The 13,309-nt window shown below is 43.9% G+C and overlaps 1 protein-coding gene across 1 annotated transcript in view; it reads right to left on the minus strand.

The window, feature by feature from the left end:
- Positions 1-13,309, minus strand: part of SLC22A3 (solute carrier family 22 member 3) — a 76,155-nt gene that overhangs the window by 37,529 nt on the left and 25,317 nt on the right. The gene's annotated exons all lie outside the window — the stretch shown is intronic.

Here is a 13,309-nt window from a genome sequence, read left to right on the forward strand (position 1 = left end):
AGACAAATACCATATGATCTCACCTTTAACAGGAAGCTAAACAAAACAAACAAGCAAGCAGAAAAAAAAAAACAAAGACACTGAAACAGAGAACAAGGGGACAGTGATCAGAGGGGAGAAGGAAGGGAAGTTAAGGGGAAAAAGGGGGAGGGATTTGGAGGAACAAATAGGAAGGACACAGGGACAAGAACTAAGGGGGGCGGAAATGGGAGAAAGGTGGGGAGCAAGGGGCGGGGGAGGCTGGGATGGGAGAAATAGACAAAAAAACTGTACTTGAAAAATAACTAAATAAAATTAATTAAAAATAATAAAATAATAAAATAAAAATCTAGTCTCTAAACATCAGAATGTTTTCTGATTAGGTTACAATTACAGCTACTTTTAGACCACAACTGATGAAAATGTAAGATACAGCAAATTTTGAACAGAATCATTATGCAAGAGTAAAATCTTGTTGGAAATGCAGCTTTCCGTTCCCAGAATGTTAAGAAAATCTAGCCCTCCCCAGTTAGTTCATATACTCTGTGGATGAAGAATGCTTATTACTAGAACCAATTAGGGCTCAACCTCAATTTCCTCAATTTTATTCTTTTTTTAATTTTTATTTTTATAAATGTATGTGCCAAGAAGCTTGTCTATATGAAAAGGTGAATGGGAACGGAGAGGGTTCTGTTACCACCACGTCACTCAACCCTTTTGCTTCTTTCTCAGTTATATGCCAGGTTCACAATCTATCGTCAAAACTATTTCTACTTTTCTATTAACTGACAACATGCTATTAAAGTCCACCTACAATATTAGCGTAGGGAAAGAAATGGAAACCACCAGACTTACAAAAAGTTGTTTAATCTCATCATGAGAGTCATTAACTTTCTTAATTAATTTCTTAACACCAAACCAACATTCCAAATTGTCCCCCTGTTTGGTGGCCACAGGTTCTAAGCCCCCACCCCATCCGTATACCATCCTGAAATGGGAGAGGGGCAGAATTCCCTTTGGAAGGTGGGAGGAAGGACACCAGCAATAAGGACCCTCACCGTGCCCATCGTCCCCAGCAGATCCACTTGGAACACATGTAAGAAAAGGCTCTGAAAACTCCCTTAAAAGCATCCAGGCCTCCCCCATGCCCACTGCCTTTGCCTCCCTCCGAATGTCATGCTCACCCTAACAGGCTTCTGCTTTAGACCATAGCATGAAAATGAATGTTGTTGCAACAGGAACAGTCTCACAAATGCATATTCATAAGCAAACTGTCATATTTATTTATAGAACCCAACCCTTGCCTTGATTTTACCGCTAATGACCTGTCACCTAACATCATGAGAAATAAAAATGGGGACAGTAGTCACTGGCCCATCTGCAGAGCTGCTGAGATTAATGCAGATGAAAGAAATGAAAAGGTTTACAGACATATAGTAGCAGCAGCTGTGGTTATTTAGGACCGTTTTACCATCAGTAAGCACTGGTTTCTCAAGGCATGACAATTTCCAGTAAAGTTGCAGACGATTATTTATCTGAAATAATTCCCTACTGGAATTAAACATGTAAACAATGCAGCCAGAAGACAAGTACATATAATTTCAGAATATAAACAGGCGATTCCACTGCCAGACAAAGCATTTTGCTTCAGAAAAATACCAATCAGTGTCAAATACCCACACTGTGGACTTGGCTGTATGTCAGAGAATTGGGTTGGCTAGGAACACAGCCATGCTTCTCGGAACCTAGAGAGAGCCATCATTTTAATGCATTTGTTTATCTGCGCTTGAATTGAGTGAATAAAATGTCCCCCAAGTATTCTTTACACCTGCAGGTAAATACACTTTAACATAAAGCTGATCATTTTTTCACTCTCATAGGAGATATTATCAAAATGACTTTTTCATACTTTACATCAAAATTAATTAAAAATAAATGTCTAAATTATTAAAGTGCTATATCTTCATATTTTCTAAGGTTCTGTGATGTCACCTAAAGTACTGTGAGGGCCACATATCCTCTGCACTTTGTTCTGCATCCTTGGAGCTAGAGGTGTGGAAACTACATTTCCCAGAATCCTTCGCCAGCCTGGGGGACTAGCACAAAACCAAAAGGCAGGTGGGAGGTAGTGAGAATTCCTTTCTTGGCTATGGCCACAGCTCCAGTTACCAACGTGGCTGTGACAACAGTAGTTGGTGGCTGCAAAAGTCAGCCAGTGTTTGTCATCACTCCCCAACACATGGGGCGGAGGAATAAGGAGTCACAGGCTCTGTAAAGCCATGGGGCAGTCAGGGGCTTCAGTCCTTCCTGATCTCCTTCCTTCTTGCTTCCAGTCCTTCCACAAGAGCAGCAATGCAAACCCTTTTATTAAATCCCTTCCTGTTCAGAATACCCAGTTTGGCTTCTGCGTGTGTGACTGGAACCTGCCATCATTTCAGGGTACAAAATAAACTAACAAACAGCTTATGTACCTGTAACGAAGTGCTGAGCACACTCGAGTTTCCAGAGGGCACAAACTTGGCAGTCATAAAGCTCAAAGGCTTGGCTGCGACCCTTGCCTCCCGGCTAGAGTCCCAATCAGCTCTGGCTTGCTGCCTGCTGTCACAAGGGCTCTGGGTCTGCGGTCTGTCTTTCAGGTTTCGAGAGAGGTCAGCAGACGCCAAGGCCGATGTGTGTCATCAGCTAAGGTCTTTTTCCTGAAACGAGGTACTAGCAACTTGTCTTGCCCACGAAGACCTAAAACCACCTGTTGTCCAATTTACCTAAGTCTGATCAAAGACATAAATGCTTTTATCTTTTTTCTAAGGCAATCTACCTAGAACAAGTGGGTCATCTTGTTTTTAAGTGCACACAGGCCAAGATTTTTACAATTATTTTTAAATGCTTGTAAATCCACGTGTACCCATTCTGTCCTTCATTAATCTCCAAATTCACTTTTACACAAAGAGAACTACCCCCTAGGCTGCAGGCGAAAGCCAATCTGATAAAAGACTCAAACGACTGTTTTCTGTAACCATGAAAGGATTACATGTGCTTCATTTTGGGAAAAGCACAACTATAGCCTAATTAGACACTTCTGAAGGGTTTCCAACCAAGTTTTTCTTAGCTCTTCCTGGTTGTTAAAATCCAAATAGACATTATATAAATTTGAGTTGCAATGATAAACGTTGGGACAAGTTACTGTTGGATATACATTAAAATATTGATTTCTAAATGTCCTTACAACCAGAGCAGCAGAATATCTTCAATATACAAAGGTCAAAATCTTAAGATTAAAAAAATGCAGGTATGCAAAGACTTGACACTCCAGAGGGGACTTGAAACTTGCTGGCTCCTTAAACCCCAGGGAATGGACCCGATGGCCAGCAGTCAGCTCCCCCACAGTCATCTGGTTCAGCCCTTTCAGATAAACCTAAGAAATGCTAAGCTTAGAGGACATCATGGTATGTGGCTTCAGTGAAAACCACGAGAAATCTGACTTGTCATTATTTGTGCTGTGGAAGGAGAAGGGAAGTCTCTGACATTAAGTGACAAGATCCATGTGCCTCTGTCTGATTTTCTAAAGCACGACCTGCAAAGGGAACCATTTCTAATCAGCTCTTAGTTCAAAATCAGTAGCCATTAGACCCTCACGGATGTTAAAAAACATCACTTACGCTTTGGGTGTGACCCTGGAGTGTGGGGTACCCACGGCTATCTTTATCACTGGCCAACTCCACACAGACCTCTACACAGATCTCCACAGACGGGTTCCATTTCAAATCAATGAGAAGACACCATAATGAAGCTTAGTCATGCTTACAAATGATTGTAATCATAAATGAATTCGGGTGGCATCTCCAGGACGGGAAGGGATGCCATTACTAATTCTAGTCGTAATGGAAATGTCTCTAACGTGATCGATGGCATTACTTTCTAATCAAAAACGAATGCTTTTATGATAGGCAAGACCCATCACGATCAGCTGCAGATGTAAAAACAAGTCATCCGGTGTGCACAGGCAGCTTCCCTGGAGTGGCCGGCACGACAGAGGCACACCAGGCTGGGAGGATACCGGTGAGGCACATGCCTTGTTTCTGCCTCCCTGAGGAGCTTACCCACGGTTCAGAGAGTCAAGGTCAACTTGTAAGGAGCAAAGGTAGAGCAACTGAAGTCTAAACCCAATGGGACTGACTGTAAAAGCCAGAGCACCCCCAAGAAAGAAATGGCCGTGGGGTCCCGAGCAGTCAGACACATGGAGAAGGGGGGACAGAACAGACCCTTCAACAAAGAGCTGGATTTAGAAGGAGACAAAAGGCAAGAGAAGGGTATTGGAACAGGGTGATGGGTGGCCCAGACACACAGACAGGAACATGTCCCCAAGGTTCAGCTCTGCCTACAGCACGTGGGTGCCCAGCTCAGATTTTAGGCCGAGGAACCACTTGTCTCCCCTCCATCCAACAGACAAGGGAGTGAGGTCCAAGGGGCGGGTCAGTGAGTTTCTTACCCAGGAAACCAGAGGCATTAAAAGAACTCGGGACAGAGGGAGGAGGAAGTTCTCAAGGAGAGAGAAGTCTGGAAGAGTGCTAATGGAAAGGCCCTGGGCAGATGGCCTGGCCCCGGGACAGAGCGAAATTCCAGGGACATGAGAGAAAGTCTAAGAGACGAGAGGAAACTCGAGGCCTTACAACGGCCACCTGGAGTGGGGTGACCTCACCCAGAACAGAGGCACCTTCTGTGGCAACAGGTCTATAGGGCCTCATTGTCACGCAAGCTGTCCTTCCAGGCCCGTAATGGCCATACGTTAATGTGTGGTGAAGGAAGTAAATTTCAAGATCTGATGGACAGATGTCCTTTAAATAGAGGCCTTTTGTCCCAGTGTGGGAGGCTGGGAGAAAGGAAAACACCAAGTCTACTTCTGAGATAATGACGTCTTGTCATATGTTAACGATGCTTTCCTGACGTGCCCTCAGATCCTAGAAGTTCAAGCCTTTTTGTTTCTTTGTGGAGAAGATGTGCTGTTACTCTTTTTGAGATGTTTATGATTTCTTTAAATGACGGAGAATGTCTAAAGACAAGAGGAATTCTGTGAGTGGAAGCAGTGACTCGCTCGGGCAGGGACGGAGGGAGCAGAGGGGCCCCCGGTTCTGCAAGCACTTGCCCTTCGACCCCCACGTTCCAGGGTGAGAGGCTGCTTGTTTTCCTCTTTTTGCTGCCCCTCCCCCCAAATGCCCTTCTTCCCCACCCTGCTGCTCCTAGGTTGGGGTTTGGCTTTCTCTGCTGAGTAACCCAAAATCAACTATTGGCCTATATCTATTGATATGGAAAAAAATCCACATTTTAGTAGATTTAAAAATCAGATTATAAAGGCATAGGATTCCATAGGTGTACAAAATCTATATGATACAAAGCATATACATGTAAGTATCAGAAGAAAAGGGGACCCGTTAAGGTAATTGAATATGTTGAGTGGTCTGATGACAGGTGGTTTTGTTTTCATAATCTTTTGTGTTTTCTTTGCAGGAAGTATTATTTTTATGTATCTTAGAAAGAGGTAAAACTACTCCCACTTTGGAAAAACAAAGAAATTCCACACTGAGTGTAAAGCTACATGTTAGGAGGATGGAAAAGAGCCTCACTGAGGGAAACACGGTGAACTTGGCTAAGGGAGGGGGAGAGAAAGGTTCTCGGGGCCGGACGCACTGTCTGCCGAAGCTGGATACGCCTTCCTCTGAAGCTGGACTTGGGCGGGTGGACTGGCTGCTCGTGCTGACGATCAGGCTGAAAGAACTGTTCATGGGAATCAGAGGTGAGTGAGGGTGGGTGTGGAGACTGCCTTCTCAAAAGTCTTTCTATGAAACTTAGTTTCAAGGACATTTAGAAAATAATTCAAAGGGTAAAAACACAAGTCAGGAACTTCTCTCTAGGTCAAGTTCCACCCCCTACACTCCTGTCCCTGGCATGCCCAGTCCTGGGACCTGAGTTCTCACAGCAGAAGGCAGCTCTCCCTTGGGGCCACTCCGCCCAGGTCTGAGGCCAACAGCAGGTTCAAACTGGGGTGCTGGGTGGCGGACCTTGGACACTGACTGCCCTCTGGGCCTCTGGGCCGTTGTGTGCCTGAATCTTCTGTCTTTCTCAGGACTAGGTCATGTCTGCTGATGAACCTTCAAGTTCACTCATTCTCCCCTCTGCCACTTCCAATCTGCTACTGAGACCATTTAGTGAATTTGACATCTTAGTTTATTGCAGTTTTCAGCTCTAGAATTTCTATTTTAAAGTTTTTATTTCTCTGTTGAGATTCTCTGTTATTAAGACCTTTTTTCCTTTAATTCTTTGAACACTGTTTAATTGGTTGAATGCATTTATAATAGCTGTTTTGAAGTCATCAGCTACTAAACCCAACCCCCAAGACCACTAGCGGCAGTGTCTACTGGCCACCCTTGTCTGCCCGCCTCTCCCAGAATCCAGCATGTTCTTTAACACACAGCAAAGCAAACCATCTACAAAATGAAAAGTCAACCTACTGAATGGAAGGAGATATTCATCAATAATACAGCTGATAAGGCATTAATATCCAAAACTTGTGAGGAATTCATACAACTCAGTACCAAAATACCCCCAAACAACCCAATTTAAAAAATGGGCAGAGAACCTGAATAGACACCTCTCCAAAGAGGACATACAGACACCCAAGAGGCATATAGAAAGATGTTCAATGTCACTAATCATCAGAGAGATGCAAATTAAAACCACAATGAGATAGCATCTCATACCTGTCAGAATGGCTCCCATCAATAAATCAGCAGACAAGTGCTGGGGATGATGTGGAAAAGGGACCCCTCATGCACTGTTGATGGGAATGCAGACTGGGGCAGCCACTATAGAAGGCAGTGTGGAGTTACCCCCCAAAATTAAAACTGTAACTGCCTTTTGACCCAGCAATTTCACTTCTGGGAACATATCTAAAGAAACCCAAAACGCTAATTCAAAAGAAGATAAGCACCCCTGTGTTCATTGTGGTATTGTTACAACAGCCAAGATTTGGAAGCAGCCCATCAATAGACAACAAGTGGATAAAAAAGCTGTGGTACAAACATGCAGTGGAATGCTACTCGGCCATAAAAAAGGATAAAATCTCACCATTAGCGACAGCATGGATGGACCTAGAGGGTATTATGCCAAGTGAGACAAGTCAGAGAAAGACAAACACCATACAATTTGACTTATATGTGGCTCTAAAGAACAATATAAACCAATAAACAAAACAGAAACAAACTCATAGAAAAAAAACTGAGGGTTGCCAGATGGGGTAGGGTTTGGGAGTCTGGGGGTTGAGGTCAAAAGGGTGAAGGGATTACGAAGTGAGAATTGGAAGTCACAGAACAGTCACGGGGATGTGAGGTGCAGCAAGCGGAACACAGTCAACAGCATTGTAACAACCATGCGTGGCGCCAGGTGGGCACTGGAAAGATCTGGGGAGCACTCTGTAAAGCACACGATTGTCTAACCATCATGCTGCACACCCAAAACCAACAAAAAACAATATGGAATGGAAACTGTAATTGAAAAATTAAAAAATGCCCTGAAAATGAGGTCGTCCCTCTCTTGATTGAAACCTTCGAGAGCTCCCCAGTTTTTACAGAATAAAGTTTTCAGGGGGCTTTCCACAGCAGCCCAGCACATTTTCCCAATCTCGGTGCCCATCGGTTCTCACTCTCAGCTACACTCAGCTATATGCATGCAGTTTTCACATTATCTGAATCGTTTCTACCTTTTTGAGCAGCTAGCTGTTCTCTCTGATACACTATTTTTCCATCTTTTCTCTGCCTGATAAGATTACATTTGGCATTCTTCAAGGCTTAGATGAAATGCACGCACTGGATTGGATTTTCCTGAATGAAAACTTTTGTTAAATCCAGCCATGGCCGATGTGGCTCAGCTGGTTGGAGTGTCAGCCTGTAGACAAAGGTCGTGGGTTTGATTCCGTGTCAGGGCACATGCCTGGGTTGTGGGGTCTGCCCTTGGTTAGGGCGTATAGTGAGATGCAAGCACTCAATGCTTCTCTCCCCCTCTCTCTCTTGCCCTCTCTCTAAAATCTGTAAGCATGGCCTCGGCTGAGGCTAAAAATAATGACAATAACATTTAAAAAGAAAAAACCTTCCATGAATTCCAGAAGTTAAACATCTCAGCTATGACTGCATATACTGAATTTTCCAAATACTCTCAATTCCATAACGTCGTTTGTCTCCAAAGCAAACTTGTTATTTCTCAGCCTGCATGTCCCTGTTTGGTTGGAAAACCTGATTTACTACAACATTATCATTCCATTTCATTGGATTGAAGAACTGAAGAAACAAATTATTTTTAAAAGATCTTTGCTTGTAATTTTTAAAAACTATTTTTACCCTGGCTGGTGTAGCTCAGTGGATTGGGCTCAGGCCTGCGAACCACAGGATCTCGGTTCGATTCCCAGTCAGGGCACATGCTTGGGTTGCAGGCCGGTTCCCTGCAGGCCAGTTCCCAGCAGGGGATGCACGAAAGGCAACCATACATTGATGTTCCTCTCCCTCTCTCCTTCCCCTCTAAAGATAAATAAATAAAATCTTTAAAAAAAAACAAACTATTTTTATTTAAGCAGTATGTTGACTATATTCAAATTAAAAGATACAAACTATTTATAACCACCTGAAATTCCACCCTGATATAAATATTCTTCCAGACTTTTATCTATGCATAAAAGTATGTAAACAGATGTATATGTTTTTTAAAAAATAAGGTGACAGCTACTATTTTGTAGTCTGCATATGGTTTATGAGTTTGTGAATCTTTCTTCTACACAATACTATAAATGTCTGTATTTAAGCCAATGAAAATGTGACAATAATTATTGAATCAATTTTTTATTTCAGATAAGGGATTAGGTAGTTTTAATTTTTTCCACCACTATACGAACTTACTGCAATCTTTACTTTTAAAAAGAAATCCTGAATCTATGAGAGTTTTGAAATATAGCCAAGTCATTACAAGCAAAATAAGTGTATTTGGGATGAAAGATTAAATTATAATTTAAAGAATTATTCCAGTTGTTTTAACCTTCCCATATTCCAATTTATTATGAAACAATTTTTTTAAAAGATTATGTAAAGCAACTTGTTAATTTATAGGCTCTTTTGTATAACTCTTACCCAGGTCACCTTAAATAAATGCATAAGCACATTCCATAGAAATTCATTTTCCCTATAAAATTTCGAACACTAGTTTTTAAAAAGAAAATGTGGGATCCATCTATTAGCCTCAACATTAATTAAAGTGACTGTGGCTTCCTCTTGGAACTGTGGTTGTACCCTTCACACGAGAACCCTCCTCTAAGATAATCAGGAGAAGTGAAGACATCTGGAAGGACATGATAAATGTGTGAAATGACTCAACATTTTGGAAACAAAATGCTGGGTGGAGGTGGGCAAGGGGGGGTGGAGAATGGGGACATCTGTGGTGGTGTCAACATTAAAAACAAAGTTTAAAAAAGAAAGAAAATAAAATATCAAGAGTTTAGCTCAGTAATTAGTTATTTTAAATAAAATTCACATAAAAATGAAAACAGGAGCACAGGGAATCACAAGATACAGACAGGTCAGACACAATGACAAGGACACAGTGGGAGTCACAGCCCTTTGATCCCCCAGCTGCAATTATACTGGCAGATGGGAGGGTGGGGGGCAGAATTTGCATTTGAAATCATACAGCAATGCACCAACTCTAAGTACTAAAGTGGAAAAGAAAATCACACACGATTTACTGTTGCCCCCACATGTCCCCAACTTGGTTCCTGACCCAAAACCCAGGCACGGGCCCTGAACCAGATCAAACCAGCAGCCTTTTGGTTCACAGGCTGGTGCTCATCCACCGAGCTGCACCAGCCAGGGCCATTACTAAACGTTTTGGTGCCTTTTCTGATTCTTTGGTTTGGGAAGAGGAAGGTACCAAATTAACTATCATGAAACAAGAGACTCGAGGCCTTTTACTGGTGCAAAAACTAGTTCTACCACATTTGCTTGGCATTTTGAAGACAGTCCCATGGGACACAATGAGAAATGTTTTTTGAATGTGAAGTGACATTCAGCAGCTTTCTGGTCTGTAAGAGCTGATGAAAGAGCAGGATGGATGTCCAGAGTCATCGACTGTAGGTTGGGTGAAACAGATAAAGGAAAACTAGAGATGAGTAAACAGTAAAACAATCACAGTGAATAATAATAAGTCCCCGAATAAGTGAAATCACCCCTTTTGGGGAAAGTAAACACACGACCTTCTCTCTCTGCTCTTGGGAAAGAATGGCAGCCGCCCCTCCCCACCCTGTTTCCTCCCTCTACCTGTCCCATTCACTACGGGGGGCCTCTCCAGGGGACCCCTAGACTCCAGCCCCTTGTAGAGATCGGCCAGCATGAGAGGCCAAGGACCTCCTGATTTACATTATTGTCCATGCAGCACTCCCCCGGAACAATTTTAGCGTGGAGGGAAAGAGCCTCTACCTCTTACTAGATTTCAGTGTCTTTCAAAATGATTGGTAACACTTTCCTCTACTTGGACAGCACAGTTGCCAAAGATTTTCATCATCCAGTCAGAACAGAGTGTACTGCGTAGCCCTTTTAAACTCTGCCAAAGCCTATATTTTCTAAGAAGAATACACTCTCTCTGACACAGTCGGCCACGCTGATGAAACACCAGTAACAGTGCCACACACAAATCAACTTCTCCAGAAAGTGAAAAGCAGCCAATAAAGTTTAAATCTTTGGTATTTTCCCAGTTTAATACATGTCTGTTTTTAAGCTTCTAAAAAAATCACTGATTTTGAGATGACTATTAAAAAGCCACATTCTGAACGTTTTTTCACTACCTTTCTGACTTTGACACATCATTCTAGAACCTCGTGAGCCTTAATTTGGTTTGCACGTCCAATGTGGAGACGCTGAACAGACAGGGGTGAAGGTCTGTGCTTCCCTGCTCTGATGTCTTGGCTGCATGAAGGTGGATGGAGTGCTGGAAACACCAGGATGCTCCTCCCACTCAGGTAAGTCTGCAGGATTAGGGGAGGGGCAAACCTGCGGGAAAAGCTTTAGAGAGAAACAGAGCAGTAACTAAACCTATAAGAACAGCAGAGACTACTGTCAGCACATGTCCACAGGTAACCTCAAGGTTAAAAATGATGAACTGATTCAAAGCCACAAAACTCTTCGAGTCCCATCTTCGCTTCTGAGCAGCAGCCTGCGCCAACGGTCTCTCCTCCCTTTCCTCTGCGTGTTCCCATCTCTTTTGTTTCCTGTTCTCTTGCTTTGTGTGTGAGAGCAAGGCTAAGAGGGGCTCGACAAGAATTTATTTTGATAAAATTTCCAATTGGTAAGAATTGGGAAAAGAGACTTGGGAAAACACTTAATCCTGGGAAAGTCCTGGCCGGGGTTCTTGGTGGAGGGCCCGGAGGAAGTCCAGGGAGATCCGATTGTTGACGGATCCCACCTGGAGATGAAACCTTTCCCTGTGGGGACTGTGAAGTGTGTAACTGTTTGCCCTGAAGTCCCAAAGTGCAGACACGACTTTGTTATCTGTGTAACTGAAGAGTGTTTGTGGCACACGTGCACACACGCACGCACACACCACCCACCCCGCCCAGCAGTGCCTCTCCCAGAGTCCTTATGATGCTCGAACTGTGATGCCCGAACTGTGCTGCCCAGGTGGGGGAGGGCCAGAGGAGGCCCAAAAGGCAGATCAGAACGGGGCTGTGCTCTGGGTCTCCCGACTCCAGGGTGCAATGACGGCGTCACCCAGAGGACAGTCCTGGGTCCTGGGACCCGAGGCTGCATTCCGATTAGCTGCACACGGCTCCACACTGAAAACATTTGCTTCTTCATGAACTTGAAAACAAATTGTTTTAATCATGATTCCTTGGAGTTTTTGAAACAAAACATGGGGATGGCATTCGTGAACACCCTGTTTTCAGGCCTTTTACAGGAAGTCTCCCTGAAGGGGGTGCCTCAGACACACAGGAACCGGAGAAGCGGGACACGGCTGTGCAGCAGCTTCAACCATCTGGCCGCTGGCTGCCACCCACCCAGGTGTTCAGGTGCGCGCATTCACAGATGATGCTTTATTGTCAGTGCTACGGCAGGGTCCACATCTGAAAACTGGGGGCTGGAACTGATCTTCATCGACACCTAACGTACACTGTGTGCCAGGCTTTAGGTGGGTTGCTTGGTTTACGCTGACTCATTTAATCTCCCAGGAACCCCTGAGGTGGATGTGACTATACCATCACTTTACAGATGAGGGGGAGGAGATCAGAGACCTGGGTGGTTCCACGCCAGTCAGTAGGTGGGGAGGAGGCTTAAGTGAAATGTCTGATGGCTGAGTCCCCCTATTCCAACCTCACAGTGCACCCCGGCTCATGGCCACTGCAGTTCATCCCCATCCCTGCAGCCTCGTAAAAAAGAAGATGCAGTCTTTAAAACTCCCTAAAATATACATTCTTTTTCTAAACAAGTACAAGAGCTCATTCTTAAACTAGTCTTACTCGGAATAGATGCATAGTGCAACAAATATGCAAAACTCTCTGGTTTTGATATTTTTAAAACCCTTGTTACTTTCATTTAAGTAAACATTAATAATTACACACACTTCATTAAACTATCTCATTTTAGTAAGTGAGCTACTGCCATCCTTTTTTTTTTGCCAGTTGAGTATTATTGCCTCACATCTGCTCTAAAATTTCCTGCAACTGGTATAGTGCAAAAAAATGCTGGCATCGTCACAGTCAAGCTTCTTCCTCTGGGAGCACTGCTCTCGGAGTTTCACATTGCTCTTAGAACGGGTTGCTTTGGGGCAGAGAGGCGCAAACTATTGAGTACAAGAATTATGAGCCTGGGGTTTCCGTCAAGATGGCAGAGTAGGTACTTGAATTCTCCCCAAACCACATCAAAATTACAACTAGACTATAGAAAAGCCATCATTCAGAACTGTCTGAAGTCTAGATGAACGGAAGTCCTACAACTAAGGATAGAGAGCGGGAGCCCTACTCTCCTACTGAGACTGGAAGGAGGGGCTGAGATGTGGAATGGGCTGGTTCCACACCCACAGGGCAAGATATAAATCAGGAAGGATATCTCCACTGCAGAGGTCCCTCCTGAGGAGCAAGGGGTCCCAGCCCCACGCCAGGCCCCCCAGCCCAGGATCCCAGTGCCAGGAAGAGAAGTCCCCGTAGCTTCTGACTGGAAAAACCAGGGGGATTGTGGCTGAGGAAGAGGGAAGGAAGCTACCAGAGTCCCAGGCATTTCTCTTAAAGGGACCATGCACAGACTTACTCAGA

This window comes from Artibeus jamaicensis, unplaced genomic scaffold (assembly GCF_021234435.1).
Source record: "Artibeus jamaicensis isolate MK-2021 breed Jamaican fruit bat unplaced genomic scaffold, CSHL_Jam_final contig_497, whole genome shotgun sequence".
NCBI lineage: Eukaryota > Metazoa > Chordata > Mammalia > Chiroptera > Phyllostomidae > Artibeus > Artibeus jamaicensis.